General features: G+C 39.6%; 1 long non-coding RNA gene across 1 annotated transcript; it reads right to left on the bottom strand.

Moving 5' to 3' along the window:
• Positions 1-547: 547 nt before the first annotated feature.
• On the bottom strand, positions 548-24,394 carry LOC109144232. The gene is made up of 5 exons (XR_002044844.3): positions 24,260-24,394; positions 23,333-23,445; positions 19,468-19,602; positions 18,370-18,475; positions 548-780 (listed from the first exon to the last, which is right to left on the bottom strand). It is a non-coding gene; the product is annotated as an uncharacterized LOC109144232 (long non-coding RNA).
• Between the last annotated feature and the right edge of the window lie 1,708 nt (positions 24,395-26,102).

The following is a 26,102-nucleotide window of genomic DNA, read 5'->3' as shown; positions in this document are numbered from 1 at the left end:
TATATATATATACATGTAGCTGGGTGCCTAAGAGCTTACTATTGCATAAACCAGTGTAATTTAAAGCTATGATGCCAGCACCTTATTTCTAAGGGATTTCAGGAGTGTGAATGTGTGCTAGAGAGTGGGTCAGAAAGAGAGAGTCAATAATTCATAGTATACTTCTACAGATACTCCTTAGAGGATCTCTAAAGTGCATCACTGACATTTATTAACAGATCCTTAGAAGACTCTCCTTGAAAGGCACAGAGACAGTATTATTGTGCCATTTTATAGAGAGAAAACCTGAGGTAGGAATTCAAAGATATGTACTATCTCACCGAGACATTAAATGAACAAGCCAAGATGGAATCCAAGCATTTTTCACTCCCAAGGTAAAATTGTACTGGAGTGCACTTCTGTGCAAGATTTCACTTATGACCAGCAGGAACCAGCAGCAAAGGTGTAGCTCAGGTCACGTGCAGTGGGTGCAGTCACACACCTGAGTGTGACCAAGGTTATCTCCACAGAAAACACCATTACCACAAAGCAGAGATCAGAGTCTACATGAAATTAATCAGACATTTTTATTTTGTAGGTTTGGCACAGGATGGGTAACATCTTCCTTCAGCAGAAAAATAAACAAGGGAACATCCGGGGTGACCAGTCCAAGAAAAGCCTGAAAAGGTTGCTGAGCTTGATGCCACGGATTTTCAGGGTTGCAGTTCTGGGCTTTGGAGGTGGTGCTGCCCCATTCATCCTTGGTGATGGTGATAAATCCCAGAAGCAATTCGTCTTCCCCTAGAAAAACCACTGCATTATATTTATACTTTTCCTTTGTAATTCTTTTTCTTTCCATGGACATAGAGAAGGAACTGTCCACCTTGAGTCAGAGCAGCATATATTTTAAATTATTAAAAATCCTTGCAATCAAGAAACAGAAAGGGAGAAAAGAAGGAAAGTAGGAAGAAGCCTGTGCAGTACAGTAAGGATGGCTGGCAGTATATGGACATTCCTCTCAAAGGAATGTTAGAACACACACTTTGGCATCTAAAATCTTCCACAACTCTTAGCCACTGATACCCTATAAAGCTGACAAGTGGCCACTGCCACCAAAGCTGTGCCAGCTCCCACCCCACTTCCCTCCAGACAAGCAAATTGCCCATCACCAGCCTGGCAGGAGAGACGTGCAGGTGGACCACAGCAGCCACCCAGCTGGAAATGATGTTGTTACCCAGGACTCAGGACACAATTAAACCACAATATTTAAGCACTGCTGCTCACCTTTGAAGAGAAAGAGCCACAATCCTGCCGTGCCTGGACATGGAGTTAGTCCCATGCGGCAATGTGGCACTGAAAATCAAAGTTTGATTAAGCTTTTTTAGTATTTTCATTATTAAATAAAGCATATAGTGGCTTCAGATATGGCCAGACTTGGTCCCAGCAGTTTCTGCCTGATGATGGTGGGCAGCAAGGAGTTTTTTACACTCACAAAACACTTGTTGGATCTTTGAATAATCCAAGACTATGCAGTAGGGCAAGACATTCCTGCAGTTCATCTTCACAAAACATGATGTCACTTATGTACAGACTCTTAATCCTATTCCTCCTCCAATTTTCCTTTCAAATATGTGTTTTGTACGGAGTTATCCATCAGACAGCACATTGTCAATGAGATGTGTCATTGCTGTGTGTGTACTCCGATAAAATGAACCTAATGCATATGTAAATCTGCCTTCTCAGGAAAAGTGTGCTGAAACACATTTGACTTGAAATCTCAATGCAGAAAGATTTAAGAAGGGTAGAAATGAAAACTCCCCAGTTGCAAGAGTGAAGGTGCAGCCCTTGAGATCCAGAGCCGCAGCCCAAGGAGGGACCCACGACAGCGGGGAAGCACTGCCAGAACCATGCACTGCCAGAACCATGCACTGCCAGAACCATGCACTGCCAGAACCATGCACTGCACCGGCCCCAGCTCCTGGGGGCCCTGCCCCTCATCCAGAGGCTGCAGGGAAGGAGCAGGTCCTTGTCCCAGCGCACTGTGGGTGCCAGGAGTGCCCGGGGCAGCAGCCAGGTAACCTCGTAGAGCACTGGGCAGCCGCGCTAATGGAATCACACAGCGCTCGCTGCTCTCAGGGTATTGCTGCAGCCTCGGCAAAGTGAGCGCAGAGACCTCCGCGAAAAACAACTAAATAAATCCTCAGCCTGCTAACACGGACCTACCTAATTGTTGGGGTGCTTTTCATATTTATTTATTTATTTATTTATTTATTTATTTATTTATTTATTTATTTTTAAAGGCAGCTCTTTGGAATGGGCTCTTGAAAGTAACCATTTAAAATAATTTGTGCTGGAAACAATTTAAGGAAAGGATTTAAAGATATCGTCAGGCAAATTGCTTTGTTGACAACAGATATTAAGTGCAGTTTATCCTGGCTGCAATTAGGCACCATTTCCCCTGTTTTATGATCATAACATGTTTTCTTTATTATTAAGGAGTTTACAAAGCACTGCAATGTTAATAGGTACCTGCTGAAAAGAGTAAAAATAGGCATTAAGGACATTAATGGAAAGTTCATCAGAAACTGCAAAAATGGATACATCTTACAATTAACTAACTCTTACTCAATATATATAACTGATTTAAAAACAAGCCAGTAAAGTTATTAGTGATGCACAAGGACATAAGTATATGGATCTTGCCATCCATATTTGCAGAATTTGCAGGAAGAAATATAAGGATCCATAAGGTGGAAGGAAATTTCCTTGTTATACCAACATGCACCTACTGTTCTAAAAACCAGTTTTTCTTAGTTTTGAACCCAAACTCCAAGTTTATATATGCCATATCTTGACTGTTACAGACTACATACACACAGAAAGGTTTTCTGCTTTGTAACAGCACCAGTGGATAGCTCTGTGGAAACCTGCTGCCTTTGAGAGCAGGGGGGAGTGTGCTTTACAGAAGAAAAGTAAAAACCAAAGCTGTTCTTGTAAAGTATTTTTATGAGAGAATGACTGTCTCTTTGGTTGGAAAGTAGAAAATATAAACAAAAGACCTTTGTGATCTGAAAATATGGTAGTTTTTAAACTGCACCTTTTAAAAGAATATCTCAAACCCTGAAAACTTGCTGCTGGATTTTGCTGTTTAAAGTAACAAGGTGCATCCTTCTTTACAGCAAGTAATATACTGAATCACTCATGCCACACATCTCTCAGAGGATGTTGTGCCTGAGTTCAGTGAAAGGCTTTGTTTTGGTTTCTAAGTGCTTTCTTGTTTATTTGAAATGGCAGTATTTACATCTCATAGCTTATTAACTCTAATCACCCAGTTCAGTAATTAAAAAAAGGCAGAGTTGTCTACTGACATTGATCACAATACAAAAAGCTGTAGTACAAAGAGTCTAATGAAATATTTTTGTAAATTGAAAAAGAGGATAATTATGAGAACAGGAAAAAACACCCTAACTGCACAACTTCTTTTAATGGCATCAATATGACATCGCTCAACTGAGGTAGTGAAGCAAAGCTGGGAGATTGTGAAGTTTGATAGGACAATGACAAATATATTTATGCTTTTGCAGCTTTCAGGTGATTTTGAGGGGTGATACCTGAGATTTAAAAAAAAAAAAAAAGTAGAATTTAATTCTCACTTTTTTATATAAAGAGTTGGGAAAGAAAAGGCAAATGAGCCACTTGCTGAAAATGGAGCAGGTGACGCTGAAATCCACCTGCAGGTAAAGGTGACTTTTCTTCATTCAAAGGAACTTCTCATTTTATTGATAACTGTCTGTTGAACATTTAATTTTATGAGATTATTTTCAAAGCAGAAAGTCTCTATATTATGACTTTTCCTCTACAAATAGTATTGTTGATGTTTCAAAGACACTATATTTGATAACTAACACTTAATGCTTACTGCCCTTTGCAAAGTATTCTGGACAGAAGGTTAGAAACTGACATTTCCAGTTGAAAATAATGCATTGTCAAACAAGAAAACTGCAGGCTATAATTTTTAACACATGTATCTATTATTTTAAACATGAAGCATTGCATCAATTTGACATTAATTTATATAATAGGGACAGAAAAGGATAATGCAATTTTCAGGGGCTATCTACATTTAATTAACTAGCACCAGTCGCCTGTAACAAAAGAAAACTCTGCTGCAAAAAATAAAGCCTGTTTGTATACCTTCTATCATGCATTATTGAAGCACACAATGTCATTATATGAAATAATAAGTGCTTAAATAGAGACAGCAACTAATAAATGCAGACACAAAACTTTCATAAAAGTTTGTAAATACAGTATTGTATGGAAATTCTGATGCATACTAGCTCTCATATGCACTGTAAAATGTTTTATTATGAAAAAAAGTGGGTAAGATACTTATCTTTTAAATTGGAGTTTAATATTTTATTAGTGCCAGGCACATAATTCTCATCAAATGGCAGGAAACTCTTTTTTGTACAGATATAAATGTCTAGAGTTTAATATTTCAAAGATAAGTACCTACTACTGCATCTATCACACTGCAGCTTAATGGAATTTACTTTTTCTTAAATATTTATACTGTATGTGTGTTTGGTTGTCAAATGATTGTATAACTACTGAGAAAGAGCTGATAAGTTGGGCAACAATCTTGCAAATTATTATTTTTCAAATTTGAAATGTTTAAAATCTTGAATACAGTAAAGAATACAGGATTTGAGAATTTTAAAACATGCAATTTTCTTGGAAAAATAGTATTCTGTAATTGAAAACCAAACAAAAAAAGTTCTTCCAAGTGAACCCTCCATGGCAGAAATCGTCTGACCCAAACAAATTACATTTGAAGAAAAACAGAATGACATTAGCAAGAAATATTTCCTGAGAATCCAAAATACACACTAGTGAGCAAATTAAACTGAGACCAGTCTTTGATATTTCCAGTGTAATGTACAGAGAGCATCATTCAGGTTCTGCAATACCGCAAACTATTTCATCAGTTCTGAGAAATGCTTTCTGATCCATGCTGATACAATTACCTAGCCTTTATTGGCAATTTAGACCTGCTTTTAGGGACATTTTAGAGCAAATGATGTTTTCTTGATATTTTAAAAAAGCAGCACTATTTGCTATACCTTTGGGATAAGGTAGAAATGGAGTTAGAGGCTCATTAAATATCTGATTGGTACAATGTGGTTTTTGCTACTGTGGACTAAACTACCAAAAATGAAGATATGTTCCTGGAGGTTCTGCTCCCCCTTACAATCAAATGGTATTTTTATTTGGAATATTTCTATAAAATATCAGCTGGCATTTGCTACTACTGTACCACTTAGAAGAGCCTTAAAATCTGCCTAATAATTGAAAGATATTGAAACTTGCCTAATAAATTTTTAATATGAGCATGTGTGAAGGGCGCACCATATCTTTCTTTGTTCCTATAAAAACCTGATGTCCAGACTATGACCAAGTGAGCCTGAATTCCTTTTGATGCTTCTGTAAGTAAAAAAAAAGTGAAGCAGTTACAGAGATGAAAAAAGTAAAATGAGATACTCTTAAATGTTCTTTACAGAGGGATCTAACTGAAATGACATCTGAAACTAGACATCAGTCTCCTGAATGACACAAAGCCCAAAAGCTCCTATCAGTTTGTCTTGCAACTGGTATAGCTTTAACTTAGAGTCTTAAAGACAGCTGCAGTAGCCTTAAATTTTAGACTTTAATTCAAACCCTGCTTTCATTAGCAGTGGCAAAGCTGTTAAATTAGGTCCTCTTGTCCTCATTGCTTTCAATAGCAGATACAGTCAAAAGTGGACTCAAAAGTTGTATCAGTTAATGTTTCTGTGATATTTTCAACTGTTTGCAATTCCTCCCTGCTTTCAGAAAATTCACGAGTGTTTCTGAGTTCTCTATATTACACAGCTATTTTTATGCCATATTGGTCTGAGTAAATAAGACGCAGGAAAGTGTGATAAATCAGGAACATACCATTGTAATAAATAAAAGCTGATAATTTAAAACCCTTTTAGATAGAAGTGAGATGCCTCGTGAGAATACTGGTGTGGTAAATAAAATCTGCTAATTTAAATCTTCTAAAATAATGCTTCCTGCTGTTAGCATCCAACACACAACATAGCGAGAGAGTTATTAAGCAGCCCTGCGGAGGGTGGGATCACATCCCTGTCAGCATCACAGGGATAAAACTTTTGTACTGCACATTCCTCCAAGGAGAGGAGCAAACTGACAATGCTGACGTAGCTGTGTTAGCAGTTTGGGATAAATTAACATACAAACAATTTGATCCAGAAGTCATAGGTATTTGTAGACCCAGGAATGTTACAGATGCGTGACTCAAATCAGTTTGGAGCAAGGTGAGTTGCGCTGTGGATTAGTTTTAAACCAAAGCATGTTTTGTTGTTTCAGACGGGCAGCGAAATTATCTGACATTTGCCTATTCTGATTCAGACACTCAGCCACCAGATTAAGAAAGGTTTTAAAGTCCCAGTTCCAGAAACCAGTGAGACATCTCATTGCCAGAACACCTTTTTTCACCCCTTCACTGCCCAGTGAAGTTTTTCTAGATGTGAAACAACAAGCAGCTGGAAAGCCTAATGCAGTTTGCATCACTGAGGGGGAAAAAGGAAAAAAGGTAAAAAACAAACTAACAAACATAACCCCTCCTACCAGAAGTGCAACCCTGCTCCATTTCTGGGGAGGTCCAGGGGGTGGCTCAGCCCAGGACGTGCTCCCCTGCCCTGTGCAGTGAGAAGCAAAAAAGGCCCTCCAACCTCCCCTCCTCCCCAAAAGGCAAAGCTGAATCAACAGTTGCACATCCTGCCTTTGGCCCTATCCTTTCCCTTAAGAAAATGTCTGTTGCCATCACAGCTGTAAACAACCAGTACCCAACATTTTGCTCTTCCACAGCCTCTGCCTGTACCCCCCTACTCTGCCTGTGGGGTGTGATAAGGGCTCCATGGACATGCCCTGCTAATTTCACTGGCACAGGGTTCATATTCTGAAGCCACAGACTGGCTACTGTGTGAGAGAAATTTGGGTAGAATTAAAGCCTTCTTCTCAAGGGCCTGTAGCTCATTGCTGCCTCACAGGTCATTGTTTACCCTTGTAAAAACAGAGTCCAATGTATGGGTACTGCCCTGGCTGCCCGATCAAGCATAGAGATATCCATAAGGAAGCAAGTGTGCAAGGTTTACAAACATGTGTTAGGTGAGATCTAGAGGTTTGTTTTTGTTGTTTTTTATTTTATTTTTTAAAATACTTTAAAACTGAAATAAAAAGCATGGGCTGCCAAGAACAGACAAATGTAACCTACTGGGTATGAGCTTGGCACCAATCTCATCCAACAGCTTGGAGGTCTCCAAGATCCAGGACCTTCCTTCTACCTGAAAAGCTTGGTACGAAGTATTACTTTTCAACTCTGAATTTTTACAATTAGCAAGTATTTTCTCCTTAAAAAAAGAAACAATAATAACAACCAATGGACTTCTCAGATACCCTTTACCCATGCTATTAGGAGCACAATTACACATGCTGGTTTTAAAAATGCCAGCAGATATCTGGGAAAAACAGGGGTGGCTCGCCATTCTGGTTATCCTGCAGAGAGAGCTCAGAATTTGGTAGCAAATGACAGACTATTCTGGGGAGAAACTGATCCTACAACTGCACATGACTAAAAAGACCCAAATCTGCACAGTCTTGAGAGGAGAGAGGTAGAGAACCAGACCCTGGTGCAGCAGGTCCTGGGGCTGACAGGGGGGATTGCAATGACTCCCAGCACAGCAAGTCACCAGGACCTGCTGCAGAGTTATAGTCACCACTGAGCTGGAGGAAGTTTTCCAGAGGCCACATGGAAAGAGCAATGAGCTGGAAAGCCCAGTACAAGATGCTCAGTGTTCCTGTCACCAGAGAGACCTGGTTTTTCCCCAATGCTTTTAAGCAAAGGACATTCAGAGATGTGACCAAGATCACAGGGAGTAACAGTGCCTGCCCTGAAGAGCACAGATATTATCTCATGTGCTGGGCTACAGAAGGGACAGCAGGACTTGGCAGCCCTGTCTGTGAGTGCCAGGGCACTCCTTCCTCTGAGGACCATAAATATTGTCACTGGATCTGAGGATCACACAGTCCCATCAGCATCTCTGCAGGTCACGGCATTGTTGCTCTAGCTAAGCAGCCAGCCTGCCTCTCTGAGCAGATATTTGCCCACTGCCACAGCAAAGCTTGACACAATTTGGAGACAAAACCAACAGAATAATTGTTTCAATGCCATACGACAACTGTATTAACATGAGCAAATTATTTTGGTAGGGATTCAATTTCATAAGTGTGGCTTCAAATGCTGTTCCATGAAAACTATAATGTTTTTTTTCTTTCTCACCAAAACGAATAAAAACTTTATGATAGGTTCAGCACAGTACTTTAAGTATTTGTTTTGTTAATTTCTTAAAACAAATTGGATTCCCAGTAAATACAAAACTTGGACAGCTGCATTAAACAAGCAGTGGGGAAGCAATCTCATAATGATTATCATGCAGAAGCACACTACAGAAGAATTCCCAGAATTTCATCCAAACTGTTATTTGCTCTATTATAAACCTTCTATAAAACCCAATATAAAAATTCCTGAAGGAAGAGAAAGCATTTTTAAATATTTGCAAATACCCTCCAATGATTATAGAAATTTGTGGAGGATGAGATGTTAACGGATGACAACCGAGTTTGGAGATATGGTCTTTCTCCCTGTGTTACTGCACTGAGAGGGAATCAGAGCACTTGTAACCATTTTCCCTCCAGCTGAAAGTTTGTGAATCCAGACAACCTAGATTTTGACCCTGAACCCTTCAGGGCAGGCTTGCCCCAGGTTCCCACAGGAGCTGACCCCACACACAGCAGATCTGGGGGTCTCTATCCCAAGGTGGGTCCCATTCACTCAATGAGCCTCTGGGGCTTCAGCCATCAACAGGAACTGGGGTGGAAAGTACTATTCTTGTCGTTTCAAGGAATCTGAGCAGGTGGGACTAATGAATCTGAATAAAAGCCTCAGCTGGCTGGGATTTTGCATAAGGGTATTTGTGCATTTCTCTGTCTGAATTTCTTTATCTATGGCTGGAGGGCAGGAGGAGGCAGGGCTGGCTGACACTCACCTGATGCTCTCACCATGTGTACAGGAGCTGATGCACAGACCTGCACTGCCACAACAGCACCACATCTGTTCACCTGTTGTCTCTTACCTTTTGCACAGAATTTGTCTTTCAGAAACAAAATAGCTGTGCACAGCAATTTTCATAATGCTTCAAGGGGACTCGTAAGCTTTCTGCAGTGATATATGAACTCACTCCCCTTGGTGCTGCCAGGAGGGGGGCCAGTGAGGAAACACCCCATACAACCCATTGGGTTAGAACATACTCAATTCTAATTATCATTTATCTAACCTTGAAAAAAAAATCCTGTTGTAAAGCAGAATATTATTGAAAAAAATTAAAAATAAAATCTGTCATCCCATGGGGCAGCCCTTTGAGGATTTAAGAATGAAGGCAAGCTCCCAGGAAGCAGGGGTTTGGGATCTTTCCAAACGAAAGGGATTCGGCCAAAAAAATTGAGATCTCTCTTCTGTGAGTAACTAATTAGACTTTGACAAGTCTTACAGCCATTATCTTCCCTCCACAGGCCTCTGCAGGACATGCTGGCATGTGGAACATTATTTTGGTGAGTTCCACAGTCCCTGGGAAGGAAGGGAAGCATCCGTTTGTGTGCCTTGAGCAGTGCAAAGCCAATGCTAATGAAGCCACCTCCCAGAAGAGCTGCTTGGCATGGGTGCAACACCACACTGACATTTTCTTTGGCCAGAGATTCCAACTGGGATAGCACAATGATTTTTGCACCTTGTTGCTTTAAGTTTTTGCTCTCACTCTTCTGGTTACACCAGTCCTATTTTGCCCTGACCCTGGGACTGAAGACAACCAATTCATCTCTCTGTGTCACTTTTGCTGTCCCCCATGGTCACTTCCAAATGGAGCCCTATAAGCTCTTGGGAAAGAAGCAGTGTCCAGCTGTCACAGACCCTCACCTGTGCAGGGGCTGAACAGGGACTCCTCAAGCTGTCCATGGCCTCACAATCCCAGTACTTCTGTCAACCTTGGAGCATCCAGCTGACACTGGAAGATGCAATTTTCAATCCACTCACTGATTTAATGCAGATGATCTTCTGAGGAGGTTGTTTGTAGAGCTCGTACCCTTCCCTTGAGGATTTAGGAGCAAAACCCACCACATGGATATGATATTTGATCACAGACAGCAGCAGAAGTAACTGTCCATAGGATGTGGAGTCCTGTAAGAACCCTACTATGCTCATGTGCAGACCCTATAGAACATAATCCTAAACTTGTGTATATTCATATGTAGAAGAGAAAAAAATAAATCTCATTTCTATCAGCATAGTAAAATGTGTTCTACTTTACACAGAGAATGCCACACCTACTGATGAGTTTCCACATTTCTCAACCTAGGAAAGCAGAGCAGATATTTCTGTGGGGAAAAATCAGCCCACTAAAGGGGATATCTTGTACTCCACTGTCTGCTGCCAGGGATGAAGAAGAAGGGCAAGGCCTGCTCAATGACCACAGGGTAAATCCAGGGCAAGCAATAAATCCAACATTCAGTTGCAAGCAGTATATTAATTTACCCACAGGTTAGAAGTGTCTACTGCTGTTTCATTAAATAATAATTCCTGTAAATTTGGGAGCAAACTGTAATCAACCCTAAGGGCATGGTGTTCCTATTGTCACTGTCTCTAAACCACCATACTTATTTCCACATGGTACAAGGTATTTTTAATATTCTCACACAACCTTGCTTTCTTACAAATTCATATCAAAAGTTCAGGAGACTGTGCTCTCTCCCAGATGTGGGTTTGTGCCCACAAACCTACAACAAGGCAGAAGATCCCTGTGGTGCTCCAAGCAGAGTCATGTGCTGGGGCTGCTCTCCTCCACAGCTTCAGGAGATCAGCTGCAAGCTGGGAAAACACACATTTTTGGAAAGACTAAAGCCCCTGAAGAGTGTTACCAGGAATAGAGGCACTTAAAAAACACCTGGCAGTTCTGCAGTTCTTTTAATGTTGGGCCTCATTCATGGTTGGGCTTTATGTTCAAGCTGATGAAACTTTCTTTATTTTAGCAAAGTTACACTACAATAAAATGAAAATACCAGACATATTAATCCAATCCATAACTTGGTACTTCTTGAAGAGTAATAAAATTTACCCTGACACTGCTTTTTTTTTTTACTGTAAGAATGCCTTAAAATACCAGTGTGTATTTTTCACCCCTGGATCCCTAAGTACCACCTGGCTGCTATATTTCTATTTTTAAGACAGTAAATGCTGCTGAACCAAACTGTCCGTACTGTTCTGTAACCCACTGTACTGACTCAATTGTCAAGACTAACCAAATGAATAAACAAATAATAATGACTTTGACTTTAGTGACACCTGCTCATATTTATTATTTCAAATGATATTTGATGTGTTACTTTATAACTATGGATTTATACATTTTATTAAAAAAATGCAAAAATTTAAAAGGAAATTCAGCAGAGATGGTGCATTTTTCCCCTGAGTAAAATGTCTCCAGCCTTGGTAGTGGTAAAGGGAAAATGGTGTGAAGAAGCATAAGAAATGAAAATGAAATGGGGAAATTTAATTTGATTCCTTCTCTCAATGCCTTCCCTCTCCCAATGCAGTGTACTTACTGTTTGGGGATATATTAGCCGTCAGTGAAAACTGGTCTTGTATTGGAAATGGAAACAAAGGAAACTTACCACTAATGTTAAGTTACAATGATTTAAATCTCTAAAATATACTGAAATTGCAAAAAAAATTATTTTGCATGATTTATCAGAATTATGTGTCTGGCAGCTGAAAGACTAAAATAGATGAATACTCCATGAGGCACCGGTTTTCTGAGGAAGTGCAGTGCAGGATTGCTGTGCTGGTGTCTCCATCTAGAATGCTTTCTTTCTGTGGACTCATAGGCACCTAGTATTTTAAATTCCTTGCACTGCACCAGGGTTATGGTACTATGTTACAAAGTTATTCAGAAACCTGATTGGCCATGTTCCTGCAATACATTTTCCTAACCCCAAGATAAAGATCCATGCATCTCTTTACCCTTTAAACAAAAAAGCTATTGTAATAGCATGTAGTGTGATGCATGGCATGAATACCAAAACATGTACATGCACTGCTAAACTGTTTAAGTATGGAAGAAGTAGTGTCTAATAGCATCAGGAAATTGAAATTTAAAAATTTTTCTCACTCACTTATTTGATGAGAACTGGGCTGCTGACAGGTGAAGCAGAAAGTCATTTTTCAAGTTAAATGCCAAGTGGTTATATAGCATAATATTCAGTCAAAATTAACCACCTCACTGCTGCATTGACATACAGCATATTTAATGGCAACAGTTTCTGCAAAGAAAACTATAGACCCTGGGGAGTTCTAAGAAATGGAAAGAAAATCTTAATAATACTTCAGTTACTTGCTAGAAACAAAGAGCGATAGTGTGCCCTAATTCATGGCAGAGAGAACAAAACATAACTATTTGTCAAAATTAGAAATATAATTTTTTTAGTCTCTTCCAGGTGCAGATTGCATGTTTTAAGTCAACAGATGTGCCTACCTAATTTAGGAGCCAGTTTGGACCCACAACATGATTCAGGGACAGAAGAAAAGCTTTTTGGTGCATTTCAAATAGTTCTTTGCAGAATGTCAGTCTCAGAGTCATCATCCTGCACAATGACATCTTTAAGCTTTTGGGACTCTCACCATCATTTCTGAGGACTTCACACAGATCAGCTTCAAGGTATGTATCCAAAGTGCAAACCTTTCTCCAGTGAGAGATTTGTTTCCATCTTTGACATTTAATCTACATTTAATCTGGATTAAATTTTTTAAGTACAAATTAAGAGTAAATTATATTCTGCATTCTGAATGCCTTTTGAAGTTGTGGTAGTTGGGTGGATAACACAGCTAGCCCTCAACGTGGGAACAGACAGTCTGATTGCACTCTGAACTGGGGGGTATTTTTCATGTCTTTGTTTTTCAAAACATAGTAACTATTCCTTGCATGCAAAAATCTTCTTACTGGGATAGGCTACAAGGAGCTTCTCTTTATGCCAAAAAAACCCCTGACCCACACAAAGGAAATTTTATTGCTCAAATAATCAAAGCACTTAAAAATTAAATTCAGAGAGAAAGGAAGCATAAGTGGACAGTAAATAGAATTTTTAAATGAGAATAAACCCCTATGAGTAAAGAAAAACAGGGGAAATGGCAGGCAGTGGCACACTAAAAAAAGGTATTATCCTCTTCTGCTAGCCTTTTCTCATAATAATTTACACTATGGGTGGTAAAGTTAAAAAGGAGAAGAGCAGAAGAGAACACCAGGGAAATGAGATTTGGTGGGATTCCCAGTTTTACAGCATTTAAATTGTATTTGGATTTTCTTCCCCAATATGCAGAGGGGCCAGGCAGGGACCCCAGCATGTCCACCCAGCATCACCACCAATTTGGAAGGAAGCTGGAGGGTGACCCCCTTGGACAGACCCCCCCATGATGATTCCTGGAGAGCTGGTCAGTGGGATCCATGGGAAGGGATGGGGAGAGCACACAGGGTTTGGGTGTTGTAAGAAACACCTTCCTTCTAACAGAGGAATAACCAGGCTCATGGCAGCTGGGCTGCCAGGAGGCCCAGGGAGCAATGGGAATATCTTGAGGATAAGCAAAGCAGGAAAAATCAGAGATCTAACCCAAAGAAAGTCCTCTAAAACAAAGGCAGAGCCAAACTCTTAAGGCCAAAGATCTGCCTGTCCCTTCTCATCAGTAAAGTCAGGCTTCATAAATGAGTATATTGTGACGGGAAATTATTGAAGAGAAAAGCGTAGATGGCTTTTTGTATATATCAAAATTCTTTCTTTCGCCTTGACAGGATCAAGCAAATAATTCCTCAAAAAGTCACAGAGCTATTCAACAGGTGAACAGCTGCCAAGACAATTTGAAAACTCCACATTATGGTCCATCATGTAACTCATGTTTGCTCAGTAAATATTATTCTCTTGGGACATCTCATGCAGAGAAACAGATGCCAGTTGATGACCCAACCTTTTCCTGGTCTTTCACTATTGTTTATGTGAAAGAAATACAGGTAGATATTTATAAATAGAAATTCCTCAAATCTCACCAAAGTGATGTTTCCTTATGTTCTGCTCCTCTTCTGTAATATATCTGAGGTTTTGCTGGTTGAACCCCAGGGAGGGGAGGTGGGGGGAAGAAAGATTGTAGTTAACGTATATGAAACTATCTTGAGGATTTATGGTGTATGAGAAAAGTAAAAACCACAGATTTGTATAATTTTTACTAGAAAAAGATGTATTGAGCTGGCAGCAGCACTAAGATGAAGGGAAATCATGAAATTCTTCATAGTATTATATGAAAATTGTCAAAGTGTTGGGATGCCCTAATCATCCATGAGCCAGCTGAAAATAAAGTGTATTTATACTGGAATTTTTCAGCATCTTTGGACAGTAGCTTAGCTTTCTTGTAAGCTGTAATATTCCACAAAATACTGTTTATTTGATCTTGTCATAGAATACAGTAATAAAAGAACTGTAAATGTATCTTATTTATCAGCATGTCTGCACGTTTGGGTTATCACAGGAGACATGGGTTGTTTTTCCTTGAAGGAACTGAAATGCCTGGTGGATACTTTAGATGAAAACAGAAACAACAAAAAGCACTACAGAGATATTTCTTTTGGTTGTTGAATGTGATGTTTCTTTCCAATTATATCTTATACACAGTTATTAGAATATGGTTTAAGGGGTTTTGTGACAAAAAGAGAATACATCTGAAATGCACACCATTATTAGCAATACCCAGTAATGTTCTGCTGCATGTTAGAATTTATGTAATAAAAATGTTAAACAGCCAGTGATTGGATTTGTTTACAGGATCTAAAGAGGGGAATTGGGAAGAACCCATGAATAACTTGCCTTGGAGGAGTCCTTTCTAACTGGATACAGATGGATTGGACCTGGAAGAAGAGACTGATGCAAAGTGACTGTAAAATATTATTCACTTACATTATTACTTGGAGTATACTGACTATCACGAGGAGGTTTCTTCATGGTCAATCAGTCGTGCCCTGGTATTCAAATATTTTTAACATGACTCATGAAACCTGCTCTTGCAGAAAATGTGGAAAAAAAGGAAAGAAAGCATGGGAAAAAAAACCCCCAAACCTCCCACAATAATCCCTCCCCAGATAGCCAGCATGGAGCCAAATTACCCACCAGAAGGCAGTGGCTGCAGGACCCCACAATGAACACCAGGCAGGAGTGCTCCCAGCCCTGGCCACCCTGGCCCCATGTGTCCCAGGGCTTACTCTGGTGCACCAAGCAGAAACCCTTCCCTGGAAGTCAGTTTTGCTGGAGGCACCTCCCATTTTGAAGGCATCTCCCTCAGGAAGACGAACTAGGAGTGCCCACTGCTCCCTCTTTCAGTCCTCCCTCTGACCATCTATTCTCCTTCCCTGGTATTTTACCCATCAGATAGATCTAATTATGGTCCTAAAACTTAAAGGCACCACCTGGATATTAGTGATCCTGACTTATATAGTTATTTTCCCTGCTATATTTGTAAGCACGAGCCCTCAGGATTTTCATGTCATTGCTATTTCAGTTAAGCAGCTCAAAGTAATTTCCCTGGAACTGATATTAAATTCTATGGCATGAATACCTCCGTGTGTGGATATAAGGATTTGTATACATATTAAGAATTTTTGCAGAACAATTAGCACTTATTAAAATCAATTATCTCTTATAATTGAATGAGAAAACTCTAGAGATTAAATAATGGGGGAGAAAAAGTCTAAAATGGTGAAAACCAGAGGAAAGTGCGTCATTTAATGGCAATGCCTTGCTCCAGAGGAAATAATGACCAAGTTTATCCTCCCAGAAAGAAGGGATCAAACTCTTGGGTGTGCAACAGAATTTAGTAGTAAGTTCTAAAAATCATATTCATTCAGCAATATTTAATGCCTTAATTTACTTCCAATGTACTTTTAGACAGTGAAATCTGTATTTTAAGATTTGACAAGAACCAAAAATGAACAGAATTTTCTACTGGCAGAAGTGTAAAAACTGGTAAGATGAATTAGCACAATTACTGAGTGTATGGTATGTCTCAAAATAAATTTGCAATTACAATTTTATTAATTCAGCATATGCATCTGGTTTGTGTTACCTGACTAGCGATAGAGAGGTTGATGTTAATATCTAATAATTTACTGATTTATTCTTTGAAATGTTTTTGTCTGTTAAGATAGTTATTTCCCAGTGCTAATTATATCATTATCTATAAATAATTTAAATCAAAGCAAGCTTAACAGTACATAAATGTTATACAGCTAGGCCTTCAGTAAAGCTTTATTTTTTCTAAGGCTAAAGATATGGAAGTAGTAAGTTACTCTCAAGAATTCACAAATGTCAATGCCAAAGCTGAATATACAATTTTACCTGTGTCCCTCATGCTGTCATACATCAGTGATGTACCAGTATATTGATTTATATGATTATTACTGCCAGTTTAATAGGTTGCTTTAAAGATATAAAGTACTTTTATATCAATCACTTCTTCAAAAATAAGACTTTCTGAGCTGGAGGTCTCGTGCTGACCTTTCAAAAGAGTGAGGATTACCCACAAGGAGCTTGGTCAAGAAAACTCCATGCTATTGTTTTCTTCTTCTTTTTTTTTTTTTAAACTATATCCTAAATAAGCAAATCACCAGCAAAAAATCTACTGATTAGCTTCTCTCCTCCTTCCTCCACCGTGAAAATATACTGATTAGCTCCACCACACATCCCACTCCAAATAATGCTGCTGCCAGTTTTGATATAAGACTTGCACTTCATTAACATGCAAGACATGTTCTTGGCTTTTTTAAAATTATCATACCTGGGTTATGAAAAATAACTTTTAAAATAATATGCAAAATAAGCTTTTTAACATAAAATTTTCACACCTGCATTCATGAAAATATAAAGTATAAAAGAACCAAAATTAAAAAAAAAAATCAAAACAAGCGAAGAATAAAAAAAAAAAAAAAAAGACAAAAGAGAAAAGAAAACCACACAACCCCTCAAAACCCAAGCAAATGCTACGGCAAAAATGGGCTTTTCTTCTCCCTGGAAAGTACTTCCATGTTGTTCTGGCTTATGCTTAAATGAAAAGAACAGGTCAGGGATAACACAAAGTAATTTAAAGGACTTACACTGCAATACATGGGATTGCCCACAGCTACACCTTGCAATCACCCAGTTCGTATTTTAGGTCCTGACATAAGAGTTCATAGTATTTTACAATTCTATGTTCCATGTCAGTGGCTGACTGTGGAGTTGAATATCAGTCCTATTTAAATCTGCAAGAAAATAGCTGCAGGTGACATAACCTTTCATGTAGTACCACTGTGTACATATACAAATAATTGAGGCTCTTGACCCTGTCTACGCACATACAACTGTAAGTACAAACTTGACATTTTGATACTGCTTGTAGCCTTTCCCGTTGTTATTTTCTGTTTCAATAATCCATTGCAGGTAGAAAAATGAAAGAAGGAAGCATGAATGATTAATGCTGTCAAGGTAAAATAATGTATTTAGAAAAATCTATAAATCTGTTATTTGTGGCATTTTAAAACTCAACACGACACTCTTCGGTGCCATTCAGCCTCTTTTACAGCAGATAAATGTAAACGTTTTGCAGAAACAATGGCAGCACAACCCTTTGAACACTGGTTTTGGCACCAAAAGTTAAAGGGATCGGCTGTAAACTTCTGTGTATAAATGAATATTAAACAGAGATGAATATTCATACAGTATTATTAATATTTAATGTATATGTATGATGAAAAGTGAATGTGAATAAACTGCTGCTCCTATACAAGCTTCTTGCCTTTATCTTCCTGACTGTGTCCACGCATGGATTATGGCCTTATCTCTGGTACTTTTTCCAGTTTGCAATTGTAAAGTGAGTGTTTGGAACAGACTATATTTATATTTCTGAAATATTTAGTGCACCTACCTTGCTGTCAGACAGGACAGCCTCCTTAGCCATTAGATATATTTTAGATATATATGTTCATATAAATATAAAAATATTTTGGTCTATATTTAGTAGTTGACATTAAACATTGAATCAACAATGGGACAGCTGAAGACCTGATGACTGATTTTAGATAGTTTGAATTTTCCTTGGACTATTTTTATCTTTAAAAAAAAAGTGATGGAAGAATAAGTACCACATTTGCCCTCCTTTCTGGGACCAACCTTGCATACAGCCTGGTGCTTTTTTCAGCAAGAATAAAGGTCCATCTCTCCTGAAGCCACTGCAGTCCAGGAGCTGGGCGTGCTCACAATCCCAAGTTACAGTTCCCTGTGGATATCCCAAACATGAGATAAATTATCAATACCACTTGAAATTGAAAGAGATCTTTGCAGAACAGTGCAGATGTTAAATTATATCAGCCCCCCACCAATCTGCACTTTTGCTGTTTTCTTGCACCTCTGAAATGACAGCCAGGCAATCAAGGCAAACGTTAGAGTATAAACAAAATATTCTCTTCTAAAGTAGTGAGGGGCCTTTCATGCTAACAAGATGTTTTCTCACTATGAAGACAAGAGCGTACAACAAAGCCACAGCTATCTGCTAAAATGTCTTGGAGATGTTACATTTGTTAGGTGCTCCAGCAAGTCATTTAAAATTAAAGTTAATTAAATTAATGTGATATTAGCTGAATTGTTTCACTTGATAAATCTGGAAAGCCCAAACTGCGCAGCTCAGGTTTCAGGAGACAAGTGTATTAGCAATGCATGCAAATGATCAGAGTTTGCAGATTCAAAAAATAATTAAAGCAGATCTATATAGCTTGCAGCAAATTTCACCTGAAGTCACAGCAGCTGAAGGGCTTTAAAATGATGCTTATTGCTAGATATTCATGCTGCCCTTGAAGTGTAATTTCAGTTTTAAGAGAAAAGTGTCCATACTTCCCGTTACATTCTGACCCATTTTGCATACATTATTTTAATCCCCACTGTGCTCCTTTGCAGTCAATTAGGACTGTTAGACCCCACCCATACAAAGCCCTTCCCACCTACTATTTGTCACTTTGTAAGATAAGCAGCTTTGAAATTGTTTCCCTACTTAAATGTCTGAAGAAATTATCATCCTTAATTCACGAAGAAATTGGAATGTTACCTAAGTCATGCCAGGTGACAACCGAAAGAAACAAATAGCTTTGAAAATCAAAATAAAATTATTTTACATGCAAAATAAATACATATTGCTGCTGGAAGAAATTAATTTCCGATATAGGAAAAGCTTATATCATGAACTTTTAAATTTCTCTTTCAGAAAAAAAGACTTACTTTTATTTCTGTGATTTCCTCTGCCTTCAGTTTGAAGAGCTGTGTTGCACAGGACAGGTTGCTCCCCATACTGCTGTTACTGTGTGCAGCTGCTATTTAACTTCTCAGGCCAGAAAGTGAAACTCAGAATAATAACTGTCACATATAAGGATAAAAAGCAACATAGGCAAAATTTTTGAATTAAGTTTGCAGTCATAGTTGATTGGAATGCATCTGAACTACAGAAACTTCCTTAAATATGCTCACTTCATGCAGCCAATGGGGTTTAATAACTTAAAATTAACTAAACTCTTGTAGTATAAAATATAATGGCTCTGTCAGAATCGAAGAGCAGAATGCTAATTTAGGATTTTAAATAATAATTCTGAATAAATGGAAATGTCATTAAAAGGTAGTGGAGTTTTTTTAATTTTAAGTTCATAAAGGGACACCTTGAATTAATACAAGCCATTAAAAATACTCCTAGAGCGAGCAAAGACTTACAAATGTCAAAACCCTGAGTGAGCCAGAAAGAATTTAGCTCACACTTGAAATATTCTGGGTCATAGACATGAACGTGTTCATATTGAAAATACTGTAAAACTCATATGTATGTTTTGCAAATCATAGAGTTCACAGGGAAGCATCCATATTTCTGTGGGCAGTATTTTCTGACAGGCCCCTCCTGGAAATCCACCTCTTGGCACATCAGTGCTTGCCATCATTTCCAGCCATTGGCCACCCTCTGTTCTCTGCACTCGCACTTTCAATATCTACATGAAACTCGTAAGGAGCTCATTCCCTTCCTCACCAGCATCAGTGAACACGGGAACGAGCCCAAGTTTTGGCCAAACCTTTTCCAGTAGTGAGCAGCATGGGTGGCTGGTCCCAAGGGAACATGCTCTGGGAAATGCAGTGTCCCCTGCCAGCTCCTGCAGGTCATGGGAAGCCAGTCCTAAGGGTTCTGAATAAAACATATGACTGAGTTTGTTACAGCTGTAGACAAACTCTTTTCCTAATAGTCAGACTAAAATAAAAAGGAAATAAAATGCCAAAAGTGCCAGCTCAGCAGGGCTGAGCAGTTCCAGCAGCAGAGGTTACCTCACAGCCCTGCTGGCTGGGTTCTGATTAAAGTTCCTGCTCTGAATTGGGTGACACAGTAAGACACTCTGAAAACAGGACTCCTGCTTTGGCAGCAGCACCCAGGACAGCCTTACTTGTGTTCTAGCAAGTCTGGGTTAGAGTTTCAGTCAATATCAAGACTTAAAAATTGAAAAAACTGACAGAAGTTCAAGATAAATGGATGGTAGAAGCAAGACAGACCACTCAAAACACTGATTTTGCACTGCATCTTCTTTCTTTGGAAGTGTAAAACATTGTCATACCACAGTGATGCTCCCACCAAATATCTGCTGTTGCTTGACCAGAGCCTTTTCACCAGTGCAGCTCTATCGGCCTCTCCCTAATGCACCACCAGGGCTGGGAAAGTGGCCATGAATTATAAACCAGAAGAGGTTATCTTTTAATTGCATAAAGAAGCAAAAAATTCCATTTCATACAGAAATACACACACCTTACATGCAAAATAACTCACTCCCCAAGTGGGAAAACTTCTGAAGCTAATTTCTTGTGACTTTGCATGTCATAATGAGACTTCCTGGCCTAATGAAGTGTGAGCTCCTGCCTGTGCTGTTGGGAGACCTCTCTCACATGTGGATGCTCTGAAGCTGGTCCCTCAGTGGGAACATTCATTTGGATTTCCCTCTCTTACCACCCGCTTGCCTTCACATGGCCTTTGGGAACTTGCTGCTTCTGAGACTTCCCCTCCCCTGTCAGAGATGGAATTGTCATCACAAGCATCGGCATCATCTGGACCAAGGGTTACATTCAGCTACTGGAGCCCAGGACGGCCACGAGTACCTTGCATAAAACATTGCTGAGAATCAAGCTATTATGTCCACTCTATTCCAGCTCTGGCTCTTCCCACAGAACCCCTCTCAGGTCTTCACAGTCCCTGTTCTCACAGTTCAGGCTGTGGGAACACTGACCTGACAATATGCAAATACTTTTTACAATGTTAGCATATGTCAGCATAAATGCTCATGTACACCACAGATTGCTCTCCCCACAATCAGCTTCTCTGGCAAGAGCTAATGAGCCTCCACAGGTTATGTGGTGACAGAGGCTTTTGGAGCAAAAACCTGGAGGACATGAAGAGGACCTCCTGCAATACTGAAGTTTTCCTCTTAAAGCTGAAAGGAAGGGCTTCTTTACTAACTGAGAGGAAAACCTCAGCTTGTGCCACATCCACATCTGAATCCCATTTGTTCCAAAGAAGGAATAGTATTCAGGATTTATGTACAGTAGTGCATTTCAAGTGAAAGTTCAAGCCCACTGTACTGCACAGCATGCATGGATTCTGCTGGACTGAAAGACAGCAGGAAACAAATGCACCCATCTGGCCACATAAATCAATCACTGAAAACTGAAGATACACCCACAGAAGGGAAAAAATGATTAATAGATCTGTGATGTGTAAATTTTTATTTAACTCTAAAATCAGACTAGAAATTGCTTTTTGAAGAACACCATGTCAAGGACATAAGGACTTTGCAATAGTGAGAATCTTCTAAACCTGTCAGAAGAGACAGGATAGATTAAAAGCACACAGTGAATCTGGAAGAAGCAGTGGGAAGGGAGGCCTTGGCCATGGTTTTGCCATTTTCACCTGTACACAGTGGATGTGCCAGCTGGTGCTGGACATCATGGCATGAGGGAGAACAGCCCTGCCTGTGAGACACTCCAGCAGTTTGGTTGAGTGATTCCTGGGGACTAAGCCTCATATTGCTTTTGCTCTATATCCAGTTCTCTCAGTCGATTCAAATCTTCACCACTGTGTTGACGCTGTTGCAGAAGCTGAAGCACCAGAGGCTCTGCTGGCAGCTGAGGATACAGATGTGGGGTGTATTCAGTGCAGGCAGGAAAGCCCCCAAAGATAGGAGAGAGAACAGAGCTCAACATCTCAGTTCAGCACTTTTCTCCCCCTGATCTCACGCTGTTTTTCTGGCAAAGGGTCATATCTTGAGTAAATCCTGCTGAAAGAATACATCTAAGTTGATGGCTTGGAGGAGACACTTCTGGATCTGGCCACAATCTCCCTGCCCACACTGTCTGTCTCGGGAGGTTTCTGCCCCTTAGGTCTACTGACTCGTCTTAAAAAAAATGTTATACTAGATCTATTCCCAGGCACATTTTGTCATTAAAAATGCAGTGTTTTGGCTGACTTTGGCTCACAGCTCAAGTATTAGCTCCTCAGAAACCACCTACCTCAGAGACAAGCTGGGCACTCATTAGTCACTTGCTAAACGTAGCCCTGTGAAACAGCAATACACAGCTTTTTGGGGTGTAAATCTAAAACTTTGGACAGCATTCTTGTCTCACAAATGGACTTTTTCCTGCCAATATGCTGACACCTTCTCAAGCATCTTCATGTGTCATTTGGGAAGGAACACAACCACACACCAGAACACGGATGTGACTGAATTCTTTTACGTCATTAACAAGTTTTGTCATTCCATGGGAGTGGTAATTGCCTCCACAACATTTAGGGACCAGAAACGGCCATCTTAATCTGAACCAGCCTGTCTTGGCAATGGGAAGGCCTTGAAAACACAGTCTTTTCAAATTGGCTGACACAAAGCTCACCCCTATCTCTATCAGCATTGCAATAAATAAATGATTACAGTCAAACTACTACCACTATTGTTATTAGCAGCCTGCAAGTGAAAGTTGAATCAGAAGAACACCGAAGAATGAAAAAAACTTTTAATGCTCATCTCTATTTCAAGTCAGACTAATTCCACTGGAGAACATGTGATGTACTCACCAGCACAACATCTTCAACCTTGGTTCCTGTCACGGTGGGCACCCAATTTGCAATCACCACCACATTTTTCATTTGTTTTTTTTGTCTTCCTTTATTCACTGACTTCTGCAAACCTTTGGGAGGAGAAATGAAGACTACTATAGCAGCTTTTAAATTGACTCTTATATTAAGAATGTTATGTTTTTTATATCTGCTCTGAAAGGGTAATATGAAACTTATGAAATATTTACTAAGTGTGATGCATAAACAACAAATCACCTCTTTTCCATTAAATATTTTTTGTGAAAGATATTTTTAATAAAATACTGCAGCTTGCAATTTAATTACAATGAGTAATTAAAACTTAGAGGATAATCATTTTTGGCAAAAAGTCAGTTTTTGTTAAAATTTTAAGATAGAAAAAAGATGCATATTACGACCATAATACTGTTAGTAATTAAGATAAATGCATCAATTATTAAAGATGCAAACATGTCAAGCAAGCATAACTAATTATTTGAGCATGTTAACAGTTGTTTAATGTTAACAAGCAGTGAATTATTAAAGACCCCATGTGTCACATTTTGGACTGCATAAAATATAATGTTCTGGAAGGGTTTATGATTTTCAGGTTTTGCTTAGATCTTTCCAGTCAGATAAGCAATAAATTTAAGATAACGCGCATTTAAACTGTATTTCTAAAATAATTAGCTGTAATTGTGTAATGAAACGTTGTATTTCTCACTTTATGAAGACTTCCAAATTCAGTTAACATGACCAAAATGTATCAATAGGTGCTCTATGCTGTAAATACGTGATTTCTGTACATGAGTGTGCAATTTCTTCATTAAAAAGAGATATGGTATTTGAGAAGCTTAAACTGTCAGAGCAACAACTATACTGAGATGAAAGAGTGCATTTTATGTGAACTAATGCTCGTATTGGTACCTGGCTTTGTATTTCAGTGGCTGAATACCCTCCAAAGGAAATATCCACTTCCTTCCAAAGGAAAGATCCCCTTCAGCCAGCTCCTGGTAGCTGTGCTAAGGCAGCTGCTCTCCCATCTCCAAATACCTGTTAGTGGTACCACAACATCTGACACAAGAACAAAACCCATCAGAATGGTTTAGAGTTGAACAAACCATCACTCTAAATACTGAGACTCAGTTTGTCCTGGTGGTGGATTTGGTGGCTGGAGTTTCTTTTTTGGCAAAGACAAAATTAGGCTTATTTCCCTGGACTTCCTTCTGGTAGATTGAAGATTAAAATCTTTTTGTCTAAGCATTAGCTGTAAAACCTTGAATTCTGGTGAGTCCCAAAGGATTTATTGCAAATCAGAGAGGAGCCAACACATGGTCAATAACTGAAATTTTGGATATTTACTGCAATAGCTTTGCAGTGCTACCTAATTGCATTTACAGACAGCTGTCTCTCCAGCTCAGGCATCTTGGGGCAGATGTGCCCAGAGCCCAGCATACCCCTGAGCCAAGGCTGAGCCCCAAAGGTGGCAGCCCCATGGCTTGGCCCTGCTCACACGCTCCACGGCTGCTTCAGCCTCAGAGGTTTCTCCCCTTGCACTGCCATAGCAATCTGGAGTAACTCCGACTCCGTTAGTAACAGCAGCTGCTGATCCAGATTATTTCAACAGCACCGGGGAGAAACCACATCAGCCTTTAACGTGGCACACGAAGGGGAAGGTGACCTGTGTGCCTTGCTGAACTGCAGTCAGGGTGGCTGCTCATGGTCTTGGGAGACCCAACCTTTGCTGCCAACAAAACATGGCACCGGGTGGCCCGCTTGTCAAAACAGGTGACCAGCATCACCTTGGAGATTACTGGTTTCAATTCCTGTCACGGGGAAGAGAGGCCCAGAAGCACCAAGGAAGCATTTGTTTGTTTTTAGCAACAAATTAATCTGAATTAATGTTTTCAAAGCTCTTTGACATCTTTAGATGAAAGTGGATACACACATAGATTAGGCAGTTAATTGGGTGGCCGGAGGGTATGCAGACAGTGCAGACCCACACAACATTTAGCTCTTTGCACTGATGTTTAAAATCTCTCCTGCCCTACAATTAGGCAGACATTTCAGCAACCCAAGGGGAGGACAGGTCTCACCTCCAAAAACTTTGTTGCGAAATTCCCCTATAGCGCTGAAGAAGAGCTCACACCCAACCAAGCTGTCAGGCCATCCTTCAGCACGGTGCCCATCCCAGGGGTCTGATGTGCAGGGCACAGAGCACAGTGAAGTTTCTTTATCATGGTCTGTTTTCTAATGAAACTAACCTGATGTATTCCCCTCTTGCAAGAATATTTTAAAGGTGACTGCCGTAAAATGTAATTGGAGTTTTTAAACCCAACTCATTGCAAAAGCACAGAGGTCAAAGCTGGAAAGATGCTGATAACAAAACTCCAGGAAGTTAGGAGAATGGCTCTTCAGGCCCAGGACAATGGTGGGATTTCAGGTGCTGGAGGACAAGCATGTCTTTTGTAGATAATTTACTGCTCTCAAGAATACACAAAGGAAGTTTGGGTACCCTACTGGTCTTCTTTTTAGTTTATCTTATTTAGTATTTTCCCCCCAATTTTTCTTCCTGTTTCTAGGTGACCTCCCTCCTGTGACAAGGTCTCCCCATTACGACAGTGAGCTCTGATGATAATGTAGGTAACATTCAGACTGAGACCAAGTGCAGCAGAAAGCCATATTTCACTCCTGACCTTCAGCTCCCCCTCTAGTGCAATGCACGCATTATATTTCCTTTCACTCATAGCAGGACCAGTGAAACAACACC

Source organism: Corvus cornix, chromosome 11 (genome assembly GCF_000738735.6).
Source record: "Corvus cornix cornix isolate S_Up_H32 chromosome 11, ASM73873v5, whole genome shotgun sequence".
Lineage (NCBI taxonomy): Eukaryota > Metazoa > Chordata > Aves > Passeriformes > Corvidae > Corvus > Corvus cornix.
The sequence above is the reverse complement of the archived record's forward strand: the minus strand, read 5'-3'. Positions and strand labels throughout refer to the sequence as shown.